Raw genomic sequence first — 12,295 nt, 5'->3', positions numbered from 1 at the left:
CATACACTTGTTATCTCTTTATGGAATAGATAAATTAAGAGGAGCTTTATGACATTTTGCACCAAGAAAGAAAGGTTAGACAGCTGGAGAACTGCACAGAAAGCCACTAATGACAAGAACCATCTGCCTATATTTAAATCAGAAAAGCATGAAGTTCTTTGAGAATTGTTTCTCCCTTTAGTTCTTATGGCCAGTCAGATTCTACACACTGAGGGGAAATGAGAGAAATTATTATTCTGCCTTGCCTCAACCACTGAGTTCATAGTAAAATAAAGTAGTTAAAGCTAATATGGAAATAAAGCAACAGCAGAGTCAAACAAAAATGAACTGAAATAACAAAATGCATTCTTAACAGTGACACCTTCAGAACTAAGAAAGCAAAATCATCCATGAAGTGATTAAATTCTGGGCAGGGGAGCCCCAGCACCTCAAGCCTCTTCCAAACCTCTGGCAAATTATTCAACTGCTTTAGATCATGATTATTCATCTGTGAAATGGGAGTACCCACTTCAAAGGGTTACAGTGAGGAATAAATAATCAGATTGAGGGTACCTGTCAAAATGCCTGGCACATAGTACTCTATACTAGCTGCTACTTTTATTAACACAGGAATAATTTTATCCAATTGAGGAACAATATTTACACAGGACATCCTGACCTGAGAATGTCTCTCTTTTCACACACTGACATTTTATTTAAGTTCTTTCTTTCATGAACTCTTTTTAGAAAATTTAATTCCAAAGGTAATATACAAATATTTTAAAATAAAAAATATTGAGTTATAGGTCAAGAGTGAGAATCCTTTCCCCATCTCTAATACCAACTATGATTATTCTTATTTTAAAAGTAACAACCGTTCTCGGTTTGGGGTATATGTTTCTTTAATTTTATTAAATTTATTGGGGTGACATTGGTTAATAAAATATATAGGTTTTAAGCGTACAATTCAACAATACATCATATGTATATTGCATTGTGTGTTCGCCACCCAAAGTTAAAATTTCCTTCCATCACCATATATTTGTCACCTTTACCCTTATCTACCTCCCTGTCTCTTCCCTTCCTTCTCATAACCACCAAACTGCTGTCCATGTCCATGAGTCTGTTTGTTTGTTTTGTTCATTTGTTACTTTCTATTTTATATCCTACATGAGTGAAATCATATCATTCCCAACTTTTTATATCTGACTTGTTTCACTTAGTATGATAATCTCAAGATCTATTCACATTGTCATAAATGACAGTATTTCATCTTTTCTTATGGCTGAGTAATATTCCATTGTATATATGTACCACAGCTTCTTTATCCAATCATCTATCAAAGGACACTTCAGTTGTTTCCATGTTTTGGCCACTGTGAATAATGCTGCAATGAACATCAGGATACATATACCTTTGTCGATAAACATTTTCAAGTTTTTTAGGTAAATTCCCAAAAGAGAGATTGCTAGATCATATGGTGATTCCATTCTTAGTTTTTTGAGGAACCTTCATACTGTTTTCCATAGCAGCTGTACCAATTGACATTCCCACCAGCAGTAGGTGAGGGTTCCTTTTTCCCTATAACCTCTCCATCACTTGTTATGACTTGTCTGTTGATGATAGCCATTCTAAGAGGTGTGAAGTGGTATCTCATTGCAGTTTTGATTTGCACTTCTCTAACAGCTAGTGCAGTTGAGCATCTTTTCATATGTTTCTTGGCCATTCATATAACTTCTTGGGCGAAATGTCCATTCAGGTCTTCTGCCCATTTTTTAATTCTATGGCTGGTTTCTGGGTTTGTTTTTTTGTTTTTTATTGTTGAGTTGTATGGGTTCTTTGTATATTGTGGATATTAACCCCTTATCGGAGGCATTGTTTGTAAATATCTTCTCCCATTCAGTTGGTTGCCTCTTTGTCTTGATGGTTTCTTTGCTGTGCAAAAGCTTTTTTAATTTGATATAGTCCCATTCATTTATTTTTGCTTTTACTTCCCTTGACTTTGAGGTCAAATTCATAAAATCCTCTCTAAATCCAAGGTCCATGAGTTTGGCATCAATGCTTTCTTCTATGCAATTTATTGTTTCAGGTCTTATATGTAGATCTTTGATCCATTTTGTGTTAATTTTGGTGTATGGTAACAGATAGCAGTCTAATTTCTTTCTTTTGCATGTGGCTTTCCAATTTCCCCAGCATTATTTATTAAAGTGACTTACTTTTCTCCATTGTATGTTTTGGCTCCTTTGTCAAAAATTATTTGCCCATATCTATATATGAGAGTTTATTTCTGGTCTCTCAATTCTGTTCCATTGGTCTGTGAGTCTGTTTTTCTGCCAGTACCATGCCGTTTTAATTATTGTCACTTTGTAGTATAATTTAAAGTCAGGTAGTGATACCTCCTGTAGTATAATTTTAAGTTAGGTATTGATACCTCAGGCCTTATTTTCTCAAGATTGCTTTGGTTATTTGGGGTCTTTTGTGATTCCATACAAATCTATATTTTTTTCTTCTATTTCTTTAAAAAATGCTTTTGGGATTTTGACATGGATTTCATTAAATCTGTATATTGCTTTGGGTCCTAAGGCCATTTAAACTCTTGATTCTTCCAATCCAAGAACATGGAATATCTTTCCATTTCTTTGTGTCTTCAATTTCTTTTAATAATGGCTTATACTTTTCTGTGTATAGTCCTTCATGTGCTTCATTAAGTTTATTCCTACATACTTTATTCTTTTTGTTGCAATTGCAATAGAAATGGTTTTTTTCACTTTTTTCTAAAAATTCATTGTTTGTATAAAGAAACGGTATGGATTTTTGTACACTAATTTTGTATCCTGAAACTTTACTGTATTTGTTTATTGTTCCTAATAGGTTTTTAGCAGTCTTTTGGTTTTTCTACATAGAGAATCAAATCATCTGCAAAAAGTGACAATTTGACTTACTCACTCCCAATTTGAATGCCTTTTATTTCATTCCCTTGCCTGATTGCTTTAGCTAGGACTTCTAACACTATTTTGAATAAGTAGTGATAGTGAACCATCCTGTCTTGTTCCTGATATTAGAGGGAAGACTTTTAGTTTTTCACCATTAAGTATGATATTAGCTGAGGGTTTGTCATATATGGCTTTTACTATGTTGAGGTATTTTCCTTCTGGGGGCATATATGTTTCTAATCCTTTTTCATGTTTAAATAAAAATTAGATGTAGTTATTTGTAATTTTTAAAATAACAATTGAACTATATTATAAAAAGTATTCTTACTTGCTCTTTCAATAGTGACATATTCCAAATATCTTTCAGATTATGTTAGTTTGTGTGGATTCATGCTATTAAATTTTAAATAAAGAGACAAATAAGATAAATGATGAAAATGAGAACATAAAGTATTCTTTCATCATTGCTTAACTTTTAAGTGTGCTAAAGGCCTTGTGATTATGTTTTTTTTTTTTTATCTCCTTACCATTTAGAGATATCCACTGGAATATTTACAAATAAATTATATGATGCCTAGGATTGGTTTCATAATAATTGCAAGAGGGATGGAGAGAAGAAAATTGAGGGGACATAAAACAAGATTGGCCTTGAGTTGATAATTAAGCTTGTTGTTGAGTATACAGGTGATACTTAAACTACTCTCTTCTCTGTACTTTTGAATATTTTTAATATTTTCTATAATAAAATTTTAAAACATTTTCTATCTTTAAATTTTACTACTAAATGTCAAACAGCTATAAGTTTAAATTATGGCAATTAATTTCTAATTAGATAATTTAATCAACAAAACTAATCATTCCTAATACCCATCCCCTAAGCAGCACAAACAAAAAACAACTCAGCTTCCCTATACTTCAAATGTTAGCAAAATTCAAATAAAATAACCAGTCCAGAGAAACAATGTTCACTAATATTATGGGAGGCATTTATCAACAAGTATAAATTATAAACTTATAATTGTTGCTTTTTAGAGTTAATAAAGAAATGTTTTCCTTCTTCTCTTATATTGGAATTAATGCAATTTAATGAAAAAAAGGAAAAGTTATTTAGTCTATGTACAGTCAAGAAATCAAGATAATGTTGTATGCTCTGTCCTCCCAGATAGAAGGATACACACAATCTGCAGTGCAGTCTTCAAAACTCTGCCCTGCTAAAGCCAAGAAAAGGCCTTTGTTATGCCATTGGAGGAGAGTAATTTTTGAGTCTTTAATTTGTGTTTTGCTCTACATATACCTCAATAGTTCCAAGAAGGCAGCCAAGACCTTAATATCTTATAGGGCACAGAGTGGAAGCTGCTTGGGTTCTACAGCTCTTCTAGACTCTTGTTAAAGTCTAGATTCACTACAGAGGTATGTCTATATGACCTGGAGTCAAATTGGAGAACCAGAATACTTTCTAGCGCAGCAAAAGAAAAGAGGAAACATTTTCTCAATATTGGAAAGAAATCAGGATTCAGAAGATCTAACAAGACACAGAATCTGGCAAGATAAGGGTCTGTGTGATGCATCCAAAGAGTCTGGACATTTGGTCCCCAGTCCTTTCAAAGATTCTTGAACACCAAGTATGGACTAGAAGCAATGAAGGAACAGCATCTAAAAGGACCAAGCTGGCTGGACAATGGCCATCTCCACATCATCCAGTGAGGTCCATGATTAATGACCAGAAGGATCTTCACCTATGCTTTGCACCATTTAGGATCCTGAACCTTTGTGCAATGTTTGGGACAGGAGAGCACTGATAAATATTTAGATTTAATTTCTGCCAGCCCAGAAGCATGATGAGATCTTAGACTTCGGCTTAAGTAGATTTAAAGAAAGTAGAGACGTGCAATAATTTTTACCGATCCGGGTTTGTGTTTGTTAAATGACACACAGACTACTCTACTTAAAAAGCAACCATATCAATAATAGTTGCTATACAAGCAACCTGTATCCATGCTGTAATAATAACCATCCTTCATATCTGCACAGCTTTGTACATTTGGTAAGGTGTTTTCAAATGCATTATTATCTCATTTTATCTTCAGAGTAAGAGAACTCAGTGGTCTCTCCTCTCCTTTCCTCTCTCTCTCTCCTTGTTACAAAAAAAGAGGAAAAAATTATTCAACACATAATTTAAAAACATCTATGCAAATTTGTCATTTGTAAGATAAATTTCACAGAACTCAGTGCCAAGGATGAATTCACTAAAGGTGTTACAATTTAGACTGCCACCCAATGGTGGTAGTAAGTAATGCATAAACTTTCTCATGGAACAGAGAAAAACAAAACAAACACCTGAGGCATATTTGAGGAAGAAAAGATAACACTTTGCAATGCCTTTTTACTATTAATAACAGTTATCTTTCTTAAGACAACTCGACAGGTATAAAGTTTATTTAAAGAGTATTCTTTTAGTGCTAATTTCTAAAACTAAATGATTTAGCAGAGGTTGCCTCTGAGGAATGGAAGTTGGGGAATTAAAGTAGGTGAGACTTTCATTTTCTACTTTGTACATTTCTATATTTTTGTATTGTTGCAATGAAATATATTACTTTTGCAATACATTATAATTTGAAAAATGTTTTTAATCAAAGGAATCTAATATCTAATTAGATTCTTTTCTTCTTTATCACAAAACATTGTTACTAGTTCTCTTACCCTTTTACACTTTACAGGGATTCAAAAAGAGAACTTTCATTTATTGTTCATTTTGTCACGAAAATCTCTTGCCCAGGCTTTTCCATGCCCTCTTGGCCAGGAATTTTCAACTATGGCAAGAACACCAGACAAGGAGTCAGAACCAGTATCAGAATTAAGAATTCACTCTCCATAGACCTACACCATCTGGCAAGGGCTGAATCCACCTGCCGTTGATTTTTCAGGCATATAGCAAATAGGTAGTAATCTAGAAAAGCAGGTTGTTTCTATTTTAAAGCTGTAACAGGACATTTTTCTCCAAAAGTCAAATACATTTTGGTGTCTGCAAAACTTAATACAAATAATAATAGCTACAATCACATAACTGTCCTTATAATAAAAATAATGAGTTTTTAATTTTTTTAATGGTGGGACTTATTCTTAGGTAGGATACACAACAGCGAGAGCCACTAGTTTGGCTTAGTTCAAAGTTCCAGCAGCCTCCTTTTTAACTACTGGCTTTGATTTCTATAACTTACCTCTCCTTTTTTATAACTGAGAATTTGTCATACATAAAAGAGAAAACTGTCTTGTCTCTCCAGCCCTCTGATTTAAGACCTTTCTTTTGCTATTATTAGTAAACACAATTTCTCCTTGGGGAAAATAAACACCCACCTTAGCTGTAGCTTGACTTCCACAATCACATATTTCCCTAACACTCATTTCCACATTCTTTTTCTTTCTGAGACCCTCATCCATCTCTCACAAATGTCTTCCAGGTTTAGACATGGTGGCTTCATTTGCATAAATTGGCCATTTAAAATTTTTTTCTCTCTTCATAATCCCCATAGCAACTGGCTTCTTTAGAAACTTCTACAGAAAGTCCAAAGATACCAGATCTTGTAACTGAAAACATTTTGAATAGAATTAGTACAGGAAGAGCTTGTTTCATTACCATAGCCTTGGCCTTTCACTTATTTTTGTAAAATGAAAATTATAAAAAAATGTCGACTCAGCTAGATAGAATTGGTTAGGTATTCTGGTGCTCATAAATTATTAAAGGATGTGTATAACTTTAAAAGATGCTGCCTCACCCATTTTAAAGAGCAGTTTTTTACTTATTCATTAAGTGTTTATTGAGTATATTAAGAACAGCTTGAAGCTTTTAAAGATTCAGGTAACCATAAAACTCAGAACTGCCCTGCTGCCTCTGCAATTGTACTAGATGAACAATAAAAGGTAGTGTATAATTAAACACTGAAAATATAAAATAGCCCTATAGGCATTAAGGGAAAAAATGGAAATCTTCATTTTCAGTTGATGTAAGATGAAATTTGAATTGGGTTCTGAGATAGGAAGGATTTGAAAATTGAAAGAAGCAAAAGAATTATTCCAAGCATTATTCCAAAAATAGATAGTAGCGTGAATAGTTACATAGAGGGTAAATCTGGAATGTCTGGAGGCATAGTGAGTAGGTCAGTTTGTCTAGAGGAGACCAAATTGAGGAATACAAGACAGAGCTAAAAAGCGAGACAAAAAGGCTAGATGTAAGGCAGGTGTAGAAAGCTTTGATGGTCAACCTAGATTTTCTCATAGGTGATAGGATTAACTAGTTAAAATAGGAAATTAATCTAAAAGAAAATTGGGAGAGTAACCAAAAAAAATTTTGAGATGACTTCAGGGTCTGACTTTCTTCTTGCCTTGTTTTTTCTTTCCTCCATTTTCCTACTCTGCTTTCAGTTAGAGTGATCTTAAGAATAACACAATTCTAATTGTGCAACTTTAAAATGTCATTCTCCTGTTTAAAACAGTTCAACAGCTCCACAGCAGTTTTTAAGATCTTACTGACTTAACACAAGGCCTTTAAGATCTGGCCCTAAGCTTGCCTCTCCAGACTTGCCACTTACATAATAGGCATCATTCAAACCCCTTTCCACCTTTCTGAAACACTACTTCATTCCTCCTACCCTTTCCCCTTTTTGTTTAGCATACTCTTGGCTCATCCTGAGGCCTCAGTTTAGATGTCACTTCCTTAAGGAGGTCCCTCCAATCTTCTCAAAACCAGATTAGGGTTCCTGTCATAACTCATCTCTGTGGCAACACTTAGGACATGTATCTTTATCTGTGGCATACCCTCAGGGGAGGGGTAGTTTCTCCAGCCCCTACCAAAAGGGCCAGGAACGTAAGAGATGCTCAAAATTATGTTAAAGAATGAAAAAGCAGGAGGCAGAAAAAATAAGAGTCTGTGGTAGTCAGACAGTCATAAAGTAGTTTTAGCCATTAAATTCAGGATAGGCCCATAGCAAAGGAAAAGAAAGGATGAGTGGGGCACAATTTAAAAAAAAAAAAAAAAAGCTAAATCAAAAGTTCACAAATCTGAATTCTGAGTTGATGCTATTTGGTATATATAATTAGGAGGTTCATCTAGTTCAGTGGTTTCCTAATTCTGGCTGACCATCAGAATCATCCAGAAATCAGGAATTATTTTTGTTTTTGATGTGTTTTAATTTCCCGTGGCCATCATCATAAACACTGATATTTAGGAACTACTTACCTAGATGTACCTTAAGGCCCCTTCTGGTACTAATGCTCTAAATTAACAAGATCACCATAAACAATTGCTAGGATTTCATAAGTAGCTGAATCTGAGAAGGGAGGGATGTATTACACTCAATTTTTAAGCTACTTGTCCTAGAATCACAATTTACATATTAACAGGCGGCCAATAAATACTTGATAAAATGAAATGGGAGCAAGAAGAGGGAGCACATTTTGTAAGAAAGGGTAGATTTGATGCTGGGTATGAGTTTCTCAACTAACACCCTACCAATTATTTGTCCTTCAGGGCTGTGTCAAGAGTGCTCTTTTTTCCTGCTTTAGACTATTTGTCCATGGTTTTGCCGTTTTGGCTGTTATAAGGATTACCTCTTCTTTGGGTTATAGCACTCAATTTCTCTTTAAAGAATTACCCTCCCTTATTATGTATACTCCTGCAGGGACTATTAAGTCAGGTATTGCCCTCTCTTAGCTAAGATTTAATGACTCTCCCCTTGAAAACTTGAGTGTCCTAAGAGCATAAAAATCAGTCAGTGCTCATCATTCTTACAGTGGCACTAAATTCCTGTTTCCTAGATCCCTAGGCTACCCTGGTTTCTGTCCCTTTAACTTAGCCTTGTTCTCAGGCCTTTTCATTATTTCTATGAACTATCCTTCTAATAAATCCCCATGTTACTTAATAAGCCAATTCAATTTCTGGTACTTACCAAACAAACAAAATAACAAAAGCTATGAGATAGAAAAGAAAGGAGGGAGAGAGAAGGGAAAGGGAGGGAAAGAGAGCAATCAAGCAATACACGTAATTTTAAATTTTCTGGCAGCCGCATTAAAAAAAGAAACCAATGAAATAAATTTTAATGCTGTTTTATTTAAATCAATATATCCAAACTATTATTATAACATGTAATCAACATGAAAAAAAATATTGATATTCTACTTTTTTCACTCCAAGACTTTGAAGTGTGGTATATTACACTTAACAGCCCATCTTAACTCAAATGCTAAATTTTCAAAGGATAATATGAAATAGTCCTTCCAAAACAATAAAATATGTAATACAGGAACATATTTTATACTGCCAGTTTTAATTAAATATTCAGTTCTTCAGTCACAGTAGCCATATTAAGCATTTGGTAGCTACATATGACTAGGCCTACTGTACTGGGCTGCATAGCTTGACATTTAATTGGCTATAAGAGTAAAGAGACTCAGGGGACAGTTTCTTGATGGATCTAGTATTTGGAAGGAATTGGAAGTTTCCACACTTCCAACAAATTCCATTATGAAAGGATTCAGAATTGTGTGAAGACCTATAGAAATATCTCTTCTCCAAATTGATGTTTCCTTGGCTGTGTAACTAAAACAGGTTAACACATTATTGTAAGACCTAGCCCCTATTCTACAACTTAGTAGCATGGAGAGATCAGAGTTTTCTTCTCTGTGTGGGAGTTTAATTCAAAGTTAAAATTACATTATCACATACTCTTAAATCACTTCTCATTTATTACATTTTGATGAGTGTGAAGATTTTGAAGATTCGTTTTAAAAATAAGTATTTTCACTGTCAAAAATATAGAATTTTGAGCAGCAGCTTGAGAATTTGACTCTTATCCTTCAAATAATGTTACTGTACATTTAGGAGGTAGAGGTGACATAATGAAGTCGACGTTTCAGAAAAGCAAATCAGAATCCAGTGTGCATGTACACTAACAACAGAGGTCCATAGGGAAGGTATGGAGCTTCTAGCATCCCTAGTCAGTGTACATATGCTTTTATTTCTGTCAGGAACTTTCCTCTTACATTGACAAGACATGTGCTCATCCTTCAAGATCTACTTTAAAGTCAGCTGTTTCCTGGATGCAGAGGGAAGTCATTTCTTCATGTCTGATCCCACAGAACTTCAAGATCCTGAACAGAAGTCAAATTCAAAGAGAAAAGTAGAATAGTATTTGCTGGAGAAGAGAATGGGGAATTATTGTTTAAATGTGTAGAGTTTCCACTTAACAAGATGTATTCTGTGGATGCATGGGTGTGACAGTTGCACAAAACTGAATGATTGGAAGGTCTTTCCCTTTCAGATTTCAACTTACACGCCATGCCTTTAAGAGTCCTTCCCTTTTCCAAGACAGAATGGTTTAGGTGTTTTTACTATACCCTCTCATAAGCCCCATTTTTCTTATAGAGCTCTTACTAAAATTGTAATCTGTAGCTAATTATGTGGTATATTAGTTTGCTAGGGCTTCCACAACATAATAGTTCAGGCTGGGGGCTTAAAAAACAAAACTTTATTTTCTCACAGTTCTGGAGGTTAGAAGTTCAAGATCAAGTTGTAGGCAGGTTTGATTTCTCCAGAGTCCTCTCTTCTTGGATTTCAGACGGCCAGCCACTGCCTTCTCACTGTGTCCTCACAGGACCTTTCCTCTTGTGCATGTGCATTCCTGGTGTCTTCCTGTGTGTCCAAATTTCCTCTTCTTGTAAGAACACCAGTCAGACTGAATTAGGACTTACCCAAAGGGCCTCATTTTAACTTATCACCTGTTTAAAGGCCCTATTACCAAACAGTCATATTCTGAGACAAAATTCGGATGCATTTTGGAGGGACACAAAACTCGAAACATGTGATTACCTCTATTGTTGCTACTTGGTAAACTCTACAACAACTTTTGTCTTGTTCTCATTTCAGGACCTTTACAGTTGTTACTCCCTCTTTTCAGAACACCCTACCTCCAATTGTTGATACCAGTGGTCCCCAACCTTTTTGGTACCAGGGATCAGTGCTTCTATGAGAATCTAATGCCTGGTGATCTGAGGTGGGGCCGAAGTGGTGACGCTAGCTGTGGGGAGCAGCTGCAAATACTGATGAAGCTTTGCTCACTGGCCCGCTGCTTACCTCCCGCTATGTAGCCCGGTAGGGATAGGGGAGCCCTGGTTTGTACAACAGGGTTTTCTCAACTTTCAAGCCTTAGCACAATCATCAGTCAAGAACCATCTTGGATCATCTTAACTAAAGTAACTCAAAGAGTCATTCTATCACATCATCATTTTTCGACTCACCAGAACATCAGCTCCAAGAAAAGAAAATCATGTGTTTTCCCAAACAGATTAGCCCTATGTTTTACAGAGTTATGAATTAACGAGTTCCAATAACCACTTACTGAATTATAACACTGTTTTAATCCAGTGAGAAAACCTGCCCAGCAGGGCTACATTTTTATGAACCTTTCTGGATCTCAAGCTCTAACACTTACTAGCTCTGTGAACTCTGGAAAATCCCTTAACCTCTCTGGGCCTCAGGTTCCCTAACTATATGACAACACTTTCTCCAGAGTTCTTATGAGAATTAATACGTTTACGGTACCCAGTAAAAGAATATGGCATATAGTGCACGCTATCAGCTGAAATGCTACTACTTTGGAGGTTTTCAAAGTGTGGCACCTGTGAATAGTGTGAAAAATGTCTTTAGGTGGTACAGAACATTGGAACTATCATCTTTTCAATTATCTAGATTAAAATACGGTCGTGTTCTTTTTCTCATGTCTTCGACCATCTATCTCTTGCTATTCTTCATATAACAGAAAGATCACTTAAGTTCGAAGACACATACAACAGTTAATAGATGAATTTAACATACTTTTCCATTGTATTTCTAAAGCCAGATTGCCTGGGTTTATACCCACCTCCCACAGTATGACTTTAAAAGCAATGGAGAATATAGAAAGTTCGCCCTTCCTGTGAAACGTGAAAGAAACGGTTCAGGCGGGGAGGTGTGGCAACCGTCTCAAAAGTCTCACCAGGACAACTGAGTCAGCGACGCGCGACAGGACGGGGTCCGTGAAGCGGGGCGCCACTCGTCATTGCCAGGCCCTAGGCCGCTCTGCTGGGTGAGGAGCCTGAGGGGCGCGGCTGAAGCCCTCGGCGGAAGGCAGCCAACAGCTCGCAGCGACCAGAGCTCGGGCCTCCGCTGGCTTCGGCCTCTCTGGGGTCTACCTTTGGCATTAAGACCCTTCACCCCTGCACGGGCGGTCGCGCCCTTATCCCGAGTTTCCAGGCGAAGTAAAGACTACCTGAGGTTACGCGCGAAAACCCCGGGACACGCTCGACCGCGAGATACAAGGGCGGGGCCGCGGGGCGGGGAGACGCGCGCTACG

General features: G+C 36.2%; 1 protein-coding gene across 2 annotated transcripts in view; it reads right to left on the bottom strand.

The window, feature by feature from the left end:
- Positions 1-12,209, bottom strand: part of CDH13 (cadherin 13) — a 1,315,977-nt gene extending 1,303,768 nt beyond the window's left edge. The window contains exon 1 of one of the 2 annotated variants that reach the window (XM_016165971.2): positions 11,825-12,209. The gene's annotated coding sequence lies outside the window, so the exon portion shown is untranslated. The remainder of the gene's footprint in view (positions 1-11,824) is intronic. The other variant, XM_016165972.2, reaches the window with a different exon arrangement.
- Positions 12,210-12,295: the final 86 nt, after the last annotated feature.

The sequence above is a fragment of the Rousettus aegyptiacus genome, unplaced genomic scaffold, assembly GCF_014176215.1.
Source record: "Rousettus aegyptiacus isolate mRouAeg1 unplaced genomic scaffold, mRouAeg1.p scaffold_m13_p_14, whole genome shotgun sequence".
Taxonomy (NCBI): Eukaryota; Metazoa; Chordata; class Mammalia; order Chiroptera; family Pteropodidae; genus Rousettus; species Rousettus aegyptiacus.
The sequence above is the reverse complement of the archived record's forward strand: the minus strand, read 5'-3'. Positions and strand labels throughout refer to the sequence as shown.